Here is a 13,775-nt window from a genome sequence, read left to right on the forward strand (position 1 = left end):
GAGATCTGCATTTTGATCAGCCTGCCCTGTTCCTCACGTTATTCTTATGCACACTATATTTTAAGAACCTCTGTATAGAGGATTCTTGGAGTATTCCTTATCTCTTTTGCGAGACCACAAACTCCTTGTAAGATAACTATTTTCTTAATGTTTTGTGCAAAATGCTTTGATATGCATCAAGCCATTTGATCCTCCCAACCACACCATGTGGTAAAAAAATTTAAAAAGTGGTTATTATCCTCACTGTGAACAAGCAAGACTCAAGAATATTATGTGGGAGGGGTAGAAAAGATTCAAGGGTAGAATGGGTGGTCTAGATGACCTTTAAGACCCCTCCAACTATGACCTTTTTGTCTATTCTGTTTTAAATTTCTCTGTGACTCTATTTAAGTTAATCAGCTGGTTAGGAGTGGAGGAAAGGAACAAAGATGTGTGTGTATGATCTATTAAGTATGACAATCCAATGAGATTATTATTATTATTACATCTATTTGTATAATAGATAAATATACTTATATGTAAGTATATAATAAAACAGGCTCAGAGCAGTTAAATGAAATAATAATCGTTGTACTTTTTTAAGGGCCAGTGACAGAAATCTCGCTCAAATTAGCATAAATAGAAAATATTTATTGCAGTAGCTGGCTTCAGGCCTGGCTGGATCTAGGAACTCTAACAATATCAAGTTATTGCTTCTTCCGTGTGTCTGGGAAAGAAGATTCCAAGCAGTTCCCATGTCATTCTTAGAGTCCCAGTCCCAGAGGAAAAGAGAGTGCCCTTTCTGATAGCTCTTAGGGAAAAAAAGAAGGCTTAAGGAAGACTCTAATTGGCCCCACCTTGATCATGGCCTGTTACCAGAACAAATCATTTTGGCTAGGTTGATGAGTCCTTGAATGCCCAGACCTCAGCCTTGTGCCCATACCTGGCCAGGAAGGATAGGTCAGCACCATCTGAATCACAGGGGAATGGGAGAATCAGGGCAAACCAAGGGACTGAGCCACAAATGACTTGCCAAAGGTCAAGGGCTTAGTAAGTGGTAAGGTTAAGACTTGAACCCAGGTCTTTTGTCTTGATGTAGAGAGTTGGTTCCTTTATTCCACAGCTGTGATCCACAGTACCTAGCCAGTACCAGAGGCACCATCACGGTCAACATTAGCAGCCATGGCAGCTGTTAAGTTTTTAAATTTAACATAAAGGGCACCTTTAACTTTTCAAATTACTTTGACCAACACTCTCTTTTTCCTCATCCTCAGAAAACTGAGACATGTAGATTAATTGTAAATTCACATGCAGTTGTGGGAACCAATATAGAGAGACCCATGTATCTTTCACCCAGTTTCCCCCATGGTAACATCTGGTGAAATTATAGCACAGTATCACAGTAAGGATGTTGACACTGATCCAGTTGAGAAGACACAGATCATTTCCAACCACAGGATCCCACATGATGCCCTTTTATAGCCTCATACACTTCTTTCCTGTCCCCATCTCCTCCTTAATCCCTGGCAACCACTGGAGAGCCACATGTTCTCTATTTCTATAATTTTGTCATTTAAAGAATGTTGTGTAAATGGAATTATACAGTGTGTAACCTTTTGGGATTGGCTTTTTTCACACAGCATAATTTTCTGGAGATTCAGCACAGTTGTTGCATATATCAATAGCTTATCCCTTTTTATTGCTGAACAGCATTCTGTGATGTGGATATACCACCAGCTTGTTTAACCATTCACCTGTTAAGGGACATCTGAGTTGGTTCCAGTTTTGGACTGTTACAAATAAAACCATTATTAACATTCATGTACATGTTGTTGGTTTTTTAAAAAATATTTTATATTTTTTTAATAAATTTCTTTATTTGGTTTATTTTAATTTTTGGCTGTGTTTGGTCTTTGTTGCTGTGCGCGGGCTTTCTCTAGTTCCAGCGAGTGAGGGCTACTTTTTTTTTTTTTTTTAATTAATTAATTTATTTATTTATGGCTGTGTTGGGTCTTCGTTTCTATGTGAGGGCTTTCTCTAGTTGTGGCAAGCGGGGGCCACTCTTCATTGCGGCGCGCGGGCCTCTCACCATCGCGGCCTCTCCCGTTGCGGAGCACAGGCTCCAGACGCGCAGGCTCAGTAATTGTGGCTCACGGGCCCAGTCGCTCCGCGGCATGTGGGATCTTCCCAGACCAGGGCTCGAACGCGTGTCCCCTGCATTGGCAGGCAGATTCTCAACCACTGCGCCACCCGGGAAGCCCGAGGGCTACTTTTCATTGCGGTGCGCGGGCCTCTTATTGTCGTAGCTTCTCTTGTTGCGGAGCACGGACTCTAGGCACGCGGGCTTCAGTAATTGTGGCTCGTGGGTTCTAGAGCACAGGCTCAGTAGTTGTGGCACACGGGCATAGTTGCTCCACGGCATGTGGGATCTTCCCGGACCAGAGATCGAACCCGTGTCCCCTGCATTGGCAGGAGGATTCTTCACCACTCCGCCACCAGGGAAGCCCCATGTACATGTTTTTATGTGAACACAAGTCTTGGTTTCTTTGGAATAAGTGCCTAGGGGTGCAATTGCTGGGTCATATGGTAGTTACATGTTTAGTTTTTTAAGAAACTGCCAAATTGTTTTCCAGAGTAGCTGTACCATCTTACATTCTCACCAGCAATGTGTGAGTGATCCAGTCTCTCCGCACTGTCACTATTTTGATTTTAGCCATCCTGAGAGTAGTGCTATCTCACTGTAGTATTAATTTGCATGACCTTAGTGGCTAATGATGATGAACATCTCTTTCTGTGCTTATTTGCCATCTGAATATCCTCTCGGGTGAAATGTCTGTGCCTATCTTTGCCCTTTTCCTAATTGGATTGTTTGAGTTTTTTACTGTTGAGTTTTGAGAATGCTTTAGATATTCTAAATACTAGTTCTGGTCAGTTACATGGTTTGCAAATATTTTTCCTCAGCCTGTGCTTGTTTTTCACCCACAGGGTGAAATAAAATATTTTTTAGAATAAAAGTTTTAATTTTGATGAGGTCCAACTTATAATTTTTTCCTTTTATGGATCATGATTTTGGTGTCAAGTCTAAGGACTCTTTGTTTAGCCTGAGATCACAAAGATTTTCCCCCTATGTTTTTTTTCCCCAAATGCCTTATAGTTTTATGCTTTATATTAAAGTCTGCAATTCATTTTGGGTTAATTTTTGTACAAGGTGTGAGGTTTGGATCAAGGTTTATTTTTCTGCTTATGGATGTTCAGTCATTCCAGCACCATTTGTGGAAAAGGCTGTCCTTTCTCTGTTGAATTGCTTTTGCAGCTTTGTCAAAAATCAGTTGGGTATATTTGTGTGGGTCGATTTCAGAGCTCTCTATTCTGTCCTGTTGATCTGTGTGTCTGTCCTGCCACCAATACCACACAATCTTGATTGCTATAGCTATTCAGTAAGTCTCGAAATTGAGTAGACTGATTTCTCCCAATTTATTTTTCTTTCTAGAAATTATTCTCGCTATTCTAGTTCTTTTGTCTTTCCATATAAATTTTAGAATAAGCTTATTTATATCGACACAGTATCTTGTAGAAACTGCATTAAACCTATATATTAATTTGGGGAGTATGGACATCTTTACTATTTTGAGTCTTCAGTCCACGAACACAAACATAAATATACAAACAGCACAATACCACTTTTTTTTTGGTCTCTTTCCATTTTTCTTTATTAGCATCTCAGCAGCTATAACACATATGGATCAAGTAAGTAATAAGGTGTTCACTCAACGACAATAACAGCAATGCACATATGTCTACATATATTTCACATGCATTTAGAATTGGGTATACCTAGTCTCTGCTTCTAAGATAAACAGAGAAGACACTCATGTTAACTAAAACGTCCAGTACTATGTGATATGTGATTTAGTAGGTAAACACAGAAGAAACACAGTGGAAAAGATGCCTACATGTTCTCTCAGATCCAATTTGAGTTAGTGATTCTGACTCACAATACCACTTTTATAAAGATTTAAAACAATAACACACTAAAACTAAACACATGTATTTGGTGAACACATTTTTAAAAAAATTTTTTTTTTTTTTAACTTTGGGTTTATTTATTTATTTATTTTTATGGCTGTGTTGGGTCTTCGTTTCTGTGTGAGGGCTTTCTCTAGTTGCGGCAAGTGGGGGCCATTCTTCATCGCGGTGCGCGGGCCTCTCATTATCGTGGCCTCTCTTGTTGCGGAGCACAGGCTCAGTAGTTGTGGCTCACGGGCCCAGTTGCTCCGCGGCATGTGGGATCCTCCCAGACCAGGGCTCGAACCCGTGTCCCCTGCATTGGCAGGCAGACTCTCAACCACTGCGCCACCAGGGAAGCCCTGGTGAACACATTTTTAAATGTAAGGGAATGATGAATACAAGATTCGGGACAGTGGTTGACTCGGGAGGGGGAGGCAGGAAGATGGGATGGGAGAAATACATATGTTACCGGTGTTTCATTTCTTGGTATTGCATGGTAGGTTCAAGGGTGTTTATTAAAACACCTACATAAAAAAATAAGCAATGACTACAGCAGTGATGAACCATACTGACATATCCATGTTGTGCAGATCCTGAAGCTTATCTAATTTGGGGAAGGAGAGGCAGTGCGAGAAAAAAATATACAAAATATAAAATCAGGTATAAAAGTATTTAGAACTAGAAATCACAAATTGTAAATTTTAAAAATGTGAACACAAACATCACAAAATCCAAAAGAATACTATAATATTTTCATTAATAATAATTGCACTCTAACACACCTCAAGGATACTGATACTTTCTTTCCCCTATATTTTAACATTTCTGACTGCACCCTGTTTGACCATCTATTTATATAATATGGATTTTCTAAAGAGAGGAAAGATAATTCCATTTTCCCTCTGGCATGTGTTATCAAAATATGTTTTGTGTTGTTGGTAATTTGAAAAAATTGGCTTCACAGCTTGTTACTAGTAATACCACACATAAAACTTCCCGTGAAGTTTCCTGCTCAGCTGGTGCTTTATGCCCAGAGGTTGTTCCCCGGGCATCTGGCCCAGCTCAGTCCAGTCATCACCATCACTCCCACCTGCCAGACAGGTACCCAAGGAGCAGGGTGACAGTAAAGGCTGGATCTTCGTGGCGTCTCCTTCAGAGTCTTCTCCATGGGCTTTAAAATCAGGGTTCACGTTTGGTGATGTCCCCCAGGGGTAGGTGTTGGGGAGCTCTGTGTACAATACATGGGGTCATGCTGACACCACCAGGGCACAGGTGATCAGACATCCTGCACCCCCAGCAGAGAATGCCCAGCCTTGGAAGGGCCCGGTCAAGAGAGGAGTCCTGAAGCCTCAGTTTCATTAGCTCCACTGCCCATCACATCTGGAACCAAGACTCCTCAGAGGTCACTAATAGTGAGATCCTCCATGCCAAACCAGTGGTGGTTGCTGTACCTCTTTGGAACTCCCTCTGGAGGGGAAAATATCTCGGTCACACAACCCAGGGCATGAGAGAGCTGCAAGCCCAATGGCTTACCCACATTTACTGCCTGGCTGTGTTTAGTCATTTACTCAACAAAGATACAACAAGCATCTGCTGTGTGTCAGGCTCTTGTGCTAGGCACTGGGTACCACAATGGACCTGCCCTGCGGGAGCATCCTTAAAGAGAAAATAGCATCAGTTTAAGTCTGGGCACATCTCCCTCTCAGAGTTAAGTGTTCCTGACCTTAGGCCTCCTCAGGCCCCCGCTCTTACTCCGTCAAACCATCAAGTGTCCATCCCAGGCACACTGGGCACGTGCTTCATGTTTCTGTGTCCCCAGTGCCCAGCACACTTGCTCAGCATGCAGCGGGAGTCAACGTTGAATGGAGCGGGGCGGCCAGAAAAGCCCAGGGCAGGTGGACCTGGAGGCCGTGTTTTGAAGGAGCCCCAGGGAAGGCAGTAGAGCTGGGCTTTAGCACTGACCTTAGACACATTCCCAGACCAGTGTGACTTTGGCTTCTGATGCTCCACAGGAACCTGGCCACAACCAAAGCAGATTCCACTCCACTCCATCCCCAGGATGATGGAGAATCAAAGCGGGGAAGCAGAACTTTCCTGAGGAGGGGGGAGGGGTGAAGGAAGCGGCGGCATCTGGTCTTTGGGAGCAGATAGCGCTGGACTGAGGCTTCTCCCCTCACTACTCAGCAGCCCCAGGGCCTCCTTGTACCCTGCACACTTATGACCTTCTTCTCTGTGAACAGTAATGGGTGCCGGCCCAGCCATGTCTCCTGGGAGGGTGGAGGGAAGGCTACACATCCAGAAAGGCCACAATGGCCTTGGTATGGACTCCCAGCCCTCTGGTCCCCACCAAGCCTCTCTGCTCCACAGGCTTGATCTTACACAAGAGCAAAAGCTCCAGAAAGGTTGGGGCTAGTCCTTCTCCCCACTGGGCATCTAGGACAGTACCTGGAACATAATGGGGCAAGATAAATATTTATCAAAGGATGGAGGGAAAGGTTATTACAGTACTGCAGAATATAATGAACGTAAAACTGTATAGTCAAAATAACGCATCACTAGGCTAGTTGCTTTGGTTAAAATGACTTCCCAACTATAAAAAATCTGACCTCAAAAATGTGTTTTCCACTTTTCAGGAGTACGAATGCCAATTTGGTGCTATTTGAAGAGCTCTCTCCTTTGTTGATGCTTTTATTACTAACTCACTGTGAAAAGTTCAATTGCAGACTCGGAGAAGCAGAGAGCTGCCCAGAATGAGATTGTTATAGATCTTCAGTGCAGATGTCATAAAGCAACAAATACTCTTTCCTCCTGTAACCTCCATACCAGCAGCTCTGTAGCCCTAATCCCTACTCCATACCTAACAATCTCAGTGTAGCAAAGGAAGGAGGGTGACTGTGTGTGCTTGTGTGTGTGACGTCTCTTTTCCCGTCACATGTTCAGAATGCATGTTTCACTTGTGCCTCTGGTGAGCCCTGGAGCCCAGCCCTCCACTCTGTCATGTGCCGTTTGTCAGGAGAGGGACCAATGCACCATGTTCAATAGATATGAAACCACATAAGGATGAGCCAAACCTACAAACTATCTGCTCGGAGGTTCCCCAGCCTGGACCCACATTGAAACCTCATCTTCCTGTATGCCCAGAATTATAGCTCATGTTCCTAAATATCATGCTTACACCTCCTCACCCTGACATTCATTTCTTTCTCTGTCTTCCTATACCCCCCAGCTACAGTTACTACCTGTCTATAGGCTGCCAGTCTACTGCATAGGTCTTGGACCCCTGTAGTGTGACATAAGACCCAGATTCTCCTTGGCACAGTCCTAATCACCTTCAGACTCCCCCACTTCTGCCATCCCTCCTGTACCCTTGGAAATCTCCTTTATGACCTCCTCATAGGTCACCTCTATCTATTATGTCTCAACCCTACCTCCCATTGCATTTTCAACCCCCAAAGGAAAGCTAACATCATTTACCTGCTACTGTTGTCTCCTTTCTTCTTTGTCCTTTGGTCTTATTCATTTTCCACTAGAAATTAAGCTCTATGAGGGCAGGATGTGTCTGCTTTGTTCACCAAAGTATCCCCAGTACCAGGCACAAGGAAGGCACTCAATAAATATTACTGAACACAAAAATGCATAGCATGGTTGAGCAACTGGCCAGTGGGTTTGGAACTAGCTCAATTCGTCAGCTTCTGGGGCATTTTTAGAAACCCTAGTAGCTCCAGAAATGATGTTACTAAAGCCCCAGGAAAGGAACATTCTATTACATGATAAACAGCCTCTGCTCATAAAAGAAAAAAAAGAAAAGAAAAAAACCACTTCTCTCCTCCCCACCACCAACCCCATCAAGAATTCCATCCTTTTTTAGACAAATCTACTTGGGGAGTAAGCACAACAGAATGTGCAAGGGGTCCCAGTTTTACTAGGTGCATCTCTGGTTGCCTTAGAACTGTGGTTTGCTATTTTAACTGTGCATCGTAAGTCCTGGGGAATTTGTTTAAAACACTATTCCTGGTCCCTATCCCCAGAGGCTTGGTTTTAATAGGTCTGGGATAAAGCCCAGAATCTGTGTTTTTAATAATCTCTCTAGACAACTTAGAGGCAAGTGGCTCTCACATCTCATGTTGAGAGACTGTATCTTAGAGCTATGAAAATTCAGCCAGTATTGTCAGATGTGACCTGACACAGAGGAGGTTAAGGGGAGCTGGTTGATGCCAATATGGTGGCATCAGACACTCTATGAACCACAACTGGAAAAGGACGTACATGAAAACTGAAAGGACAGACAGACACACAGCCAAGGACAAACGCAAAAGCGTGATGTGGAATTCTTGACAAGGCTGAAGGCCAGAGTAGACTAAGGGATGTTTCCTAAAGGAAATTGATGTATTTGAAGACTTGCCCTGTGAAGGAGAGTATGAACTTCAGGGGAGCTGCTCCAGTGGGTAGTAGTTACAAGGAGACAGATTTCAGCTCAACATACGAAAGAACTTTATCACAGACTCACCCTGCAGTGGAGTGGGCTTCATGATTTGCTTAAAAATTAGAGATATTTTATTTACCACAATTTCCTCTTAGAGAAAGCATTCCATAAGGCTAGAAAGAGGAGTAATGACCAGCAGCTGGACTTAAGAGTTGGATAAACCTCAAGGGGACAACCTCCATAACTAAATGTAATCACTGGTGTTAAATCACTGCTGGGGAATGCAGGTCTGGGAAACTGTGAGCTTTTACTTCCCTGCATGGTGAATGCAAGTTTGGGCTGGAGCTGAACTGCTGGGCAGAGTAATTAAGAGCTGTATGGAGAAAGGGTGGAGGAAAAATAACACTGTAGCATGGTGGGTGGAGGGCAAATCTGATGAGAAGGATGTCTGGAAGCTTTTATTGTTCTGATGTAGAGTATAACATATAATAGAGCCCTCCTCAAAATCTTCACTGAGCTTCATGGTTTTCACTTATGCTTTGGGCAGTGAATTTGCTTTTGAGGGACATGATAAACTCTTGGTTCCTGATTAAGACTGACCTGGGACAAAATCAAAGTTTACTCAGAGAAGAAGAGCCAAATATGGGTTTTAGTGTAAGCTCCTCCTGTGTGTCCAGCATGTGTTAACTACGTCAAATGCAGTATTACATTAAATTTTCACCATAATCCTATTAGGTAGAAATTATCATCTCTGTTTTTCAAGGAAGGAAACCAAGGGTCCAAAATGTCAAATGGCTTATTCAGTGATGGAACCTGGGATTCCAACCCAGGCCTGTCTGACCTGAAGGTCTGTATTTTTAAATACTGCTCCCCCCGTCACTGGAATGTTCAGTCTGAGGCTGGTGACCCTCTGTCAGGTATGTGGTAGAGGGACTTCTGCACTGATAGGAGTTTGGGCCATGAGATTATGCCTACACATAACTACACTGGATGTGAACACACACACGTACACACTCTAAGGATGCACATATGTGTCTTTCCACGCTTACAAAGGGACTGAATCATCCACAGCCCTCAACTTTGCCATGTCTTTTTCTCTGAGCCCTGTGTGGCCTCCATCAGAAGCTCCTGGGCCATGAGAGTTTGGCACCAGGAAGATACAACATTTGCTTCCCCCACTCTACAAATAATGACTGGACACTTCCCCTGTGCCCAGCAGGGTACTAGGCACTGGGGACACAGGACTGAAAAAAAGCAGATAAGCTCCCTGCTCTCGTGGAAGAGACAGACATTAACCAAATAACCACAAAGACAAACATACAATTGCATCATGATTCCGCTGTCATGGGGAGGTCCATGGTGCTATGGAGGGGGTCCCCTGAAGGAGCTGGGCTTGAGGACACGTGGACTGAGGTCTGAGGATAAACAGGTGTTGTCAGGTAACAGATAGAGAAGAGCACTCTAGGCAGAAGGAACAGCATGTGCAAGGGTCCTGTGGCGAGAGGGAGTGTGGCCTTGGGGAACTGCAGGCAGGCTGATGTAAGCTGGGCAGTGATGGAGGTGGAACGAGGCCTGAGAGAGGGCTGACCAGGCAGGGCCTTGGAGATGTGACAGTGACAATTCCCTAAAAGCAGTAAGGAGCCATTGATGGGCTTTAAAGAAGGGGCACAGAGGAGTGTAACATATTTACATTTCAGAAAGAGGCCCTGGCTTCCTTGTGGGAAAGAGATGGAGAAGACCTAGCAGGCATGCAATTAGCCCTGCTGGGAGGTGACTGTACGGTCCAGAGCCATCGCCACCAGAGATGAAGGTGACAGATGCCAAGGTCTTTAAGGAGTAAATACCAGGACTTCACTGGCCCAAGTCCTCAGCCTCTTCTGCAGGGCACTGGGGTCCAGGACGGGATGCTCAGCCTTTTGGCCCACCTGAGAACAAAATAGACACTTGGAGGTAGCAAGAAGTCCCTGCTTTGTCCTCCTAAGAACCATTTCCTCTTTGGCTGAGCTCAGGCATTTTGCTAAGTGGTAGGGGAGTGGTGGAGGGTGAAGAAGGGAGGCAAGCTCTCTAATTTCTGGGCCACTTTCCCATTTTTTTGTGGGAAAGTGCCCTACAGTTATCTGCACAGATTGTCAGATTGTCTGGCAGGAACACCAGCTGGGGCCCTCTGGGGAGAAGAAATGCATGATTCAGCCGGTGAGATGGAGCCAGGAAGGTTTGCAATTGATGGAGGAGGCTGGAGGGATGCTGGGGGTGAGGGGCAAGGAGTGAGGGGCATGGGTTCCTCCAGGCAAGAGAGCTCTGGGGAGCAGGGCAGAGACAGTGAGGAGGCCAGAATGAAGCTGGCCAGTGCCCCAGGCATGCCAAGCGGAAGGCAGGCTCCTGTGTGCCACTTCCTGGAGGCGAAGCTGCTTGGCCAGGGAGCCAAGAAATAATAAGATCGGACTGATCAAGTGCCTGATTCAGCAATGGGGCTGCTCTTGGTCCAGGCCCAGTCTGGAAATTACAGGCCTGGGTTGCAGCTTCTGGGACAGCTGCTGGAATCAGGGGCCTGCTGGTAGTTGTGGTTGATAGCCACATGGCCCTGCCTCGCCTTACTGGGCCATGGTCATCGATTGGAGGAGGGGGGGTCTCACTCCCGGTCCAGGCTGGAGAGCTGCTCCCATGAAGGCCCTGCCAGGGTTGCCCCAGCAGCACAGATGTCAGAGAACACTGCATCTGCAACCCACTGCAAGATTATCCTGACCTCACCTGGGTCCACAAGACAAGGGTGGTGAATTCTAAGTCTCCTTCACGGTAGTCATGAAAAATGCAGGTCTGTGTAGGTGCCATCATGGTGCAAAGGAGATAGGAAGTGGCTCTCTAATCCTAGCTCTGCCCTTGCTGTGTGGCTTTGGAAAATTCACTCCCCCTTGCTGAGCCTCAGTTTCCCAACCAGAAAACGGAGACAATAGCATCTGTTCTGGTTCACAAGACTGTTGTGATGGCCAAAGTTCAACACATGGAAGAAAAACAAGATAAGAATATAATGACCGCGATGACATCCCAACTGCCCTTCACCTCATGAGAAAAAGACCCTTAACCCTATTTTAGAGAAAGCAGAGACTCGTTGAGGTTAAGTATCTGACTAAGATAAAGTGGATGGTGAGCGGCTGAGCCAGCGTTCCAGCCACGTCCACTGACCCCAAGACAAAGGTTTCCTCCATCCCCCACCGACACAGGTGCCTGTGGGTTAGTCTGGAGCCAATTTGCATTTAAAAAGGTTTTAAAAAAAATATTAGTCCTGAAATTCAGAACCAGAGACAGCAGCTGCCGTGTTAATTTTCAGACGTAAAAGTAAGCGAGACTCTTAGGGTCAGCTCATAGCAACCTCTCCATGAACTACAACTAAATAAAATATCTGGAGGTTTGTCCCCCCAGATCTGTGAAACAAGAGTAGCATGGTTAGAGTTGGATTTTTTTTTTTTTTTTAGATAGAGATCAGCAAGTAGCAGGAACTTTAGAGATCAGGAATTTCCCCCACCCCCATTTTATACATAAGGAAACTGAGGTCCCAAGAAGGGAGGACCAGCACAGCGTCATCCTTGGCCAGCTAGAGGCAGAGCTGGAAGTCTTCCCTATTCTCCAGTGATGATCTTTCCAAAATAGCAGCTGCCTCACGAATTCACCACATGTGACTGGGTGATATCAAGAAGGGAAGGGTGACACTTTCAAGGAGTCCTTCAGCAGGTCACAGGGGTCCTTGCCTCTGCTAAGGTGCTGAGGGCTCTGTAGATGGAAGTTCAAGGCCCATGCTTAGCCCCACCAGGTCCCATCAGCTATCTTTCTTCAACCCTCAAGACTCCCCAGCTCCATCTTTGTGCTCTATCCTGTCTGCCAGCTACCACCTCCACCCACTCCTCCCTATTCCCTGCCTCAGTTTCCCCCACTGATGCCATCCTTTCTATGTATCCAATTTTTACTCTTCCTTTAAGGGAGATGTTCTGCCTGCTCTGTGAAGCTTATCTCAGGTTCTCTAGCCCTCTCTCTCTTCTCTGAACCAGGATAGTAATAACAAAGGTAATTATTGTTATTATAGTAACAATAATAATGATAATATATAATAATAATTATTATTACAGTAACTAACACTTATTGAGGTTTCAAACATGCCAAGTGCTACGCTAAGAGATCACCTCACATAAATCCTAGGTGCGTTATCACTCCCCAGTGGGTACTATTTTTATCCCCATTTTGAAGGGGAGGAGGATACAGGGGATCTGAAGAGTTTAAGTTAGTTGCCCAAGGTCACACAGTTTGTCAGTGACAGAGCTGGGACGCAAGCCCAGGGCTGGCTGTGTGAGTCAGGGGCTTTGCTCTAACCATCTGGCTTCACTGCCTCTGGGGACGGGGCCTGCAGCTCCTTCAGTCTCTACCACCCATCCTGGCAGCTTCTTACACCCTATCCCATTGGGGTCCATTTCCCTGACTGACCGTCTAGACTGTGACCTCTCAAGGGAAGAATAGGCAAGTATGTGCTCTTTTCAGTCTCCCTGGTTCCTAGAGAATTAGGCAGAATTGGCTCTCAAAAAAAGACCATCCTTACCTTGCCTTCTGGAGAAGGACTCTGCTTCTGGGAAACAGGCAGACTTAAGTCAGCCTGGCCCATCCGCTAGTCAGTTTCCACATTCTCAGAAGACCAGGGTCTCTTTTTGCAGTAGCAGAGCAAGTGGGCTCCTCCCATTCCATGCTGTAAACCTCTCGGGTCAGCTGCCTGTAGAATTCCCTCCTTTTTTCTCCTCCTTCCTTGACTCTCAGCAGCGCCCTTCTACTCTCTCATCACCACTGAGCACTTCCAAGGACCTTGCTCCGTCTGTCTTGTCTGTAGACTGACAGCTCCTCACTGCCCCCAAGGCCCCAGTCATTGCTCTGCCTGGCAAGTCTGGACAGCACCGGGAACAAGCGCATGCCTGCTAAGTAGAGGAAGTGGCATCTCCCAGTTCCCTGAGCATTTCCCCTGGATGGGAGGTAATCAGCATCTCACCCTCATGCTACTCTAATGACCACCCCTAGCTGCTCCGTGATAGCCACGTAAGTGCTGTCAGTGCTGGCAACCTCAGGGACCTGCTTGCCAATAACTTAGATCAGGGCAGTGGTAAACAAAGTTACCTTCAGAGACAGACTGGTCCCATGTCAGCAAGACTGAGCTGCATCCTGATGGAAAGGTCTAAAGAGAGAATGTGTAGGTCACATGGGGAAGGGTTGGCCAATCACAGAAGAGAGAGACTGGTGGTGTGCCCAGGCCACCACTGGGTAGTGCCTGGAAATACAGGCAGAGGAAGCCCTGGGCCATGGACTGGAAGCATTTTTATTGACATAAATTCATTTC

At 45.5% G+C, this 13,775-nt stretch overlaps 1 long non-coding RNA gene across 1 annotated transcript; it reads right to left on the bottom strand.

Moving 5' to 3' along the window:
• Positions 1-4,051: 4,051 nt before the first annotated feature.
• LOC130707620 (uncharacterized) lies at positions 4,052-13,259 on the bottom strand. The gene is made up of 4 exons (XR_009007545.1): positions 12,993-13,259; positions 10,255-10,335; positions 7,462-7,607; positions 4,052-6,432 (listed from the first exon to the last, which is right to left on the bottom strand). It is a non-coding gene; the product is annotated as an uncharacterized LOC130707620 (long non-coding RNA).
• Between the last annotated feature and the right edge of the window lie 516 nt (positions 13,260-13,775).

Source organism: Balaenoptera acutorostrata, chromosome 3 (assembly GCF_949987535.1).
Source record: "Balaenoptera acutorostrata chromosome 3, mBalAcu1.1, whole genome shotgun sequence".
NCBI classification, from domain to species: Eukaryota; Metazoa; Chordata; class Mammalia; order Artiodactyla; family Balaenopteridae; genus Balaenoptera; species Balaenoptera acutorostrata.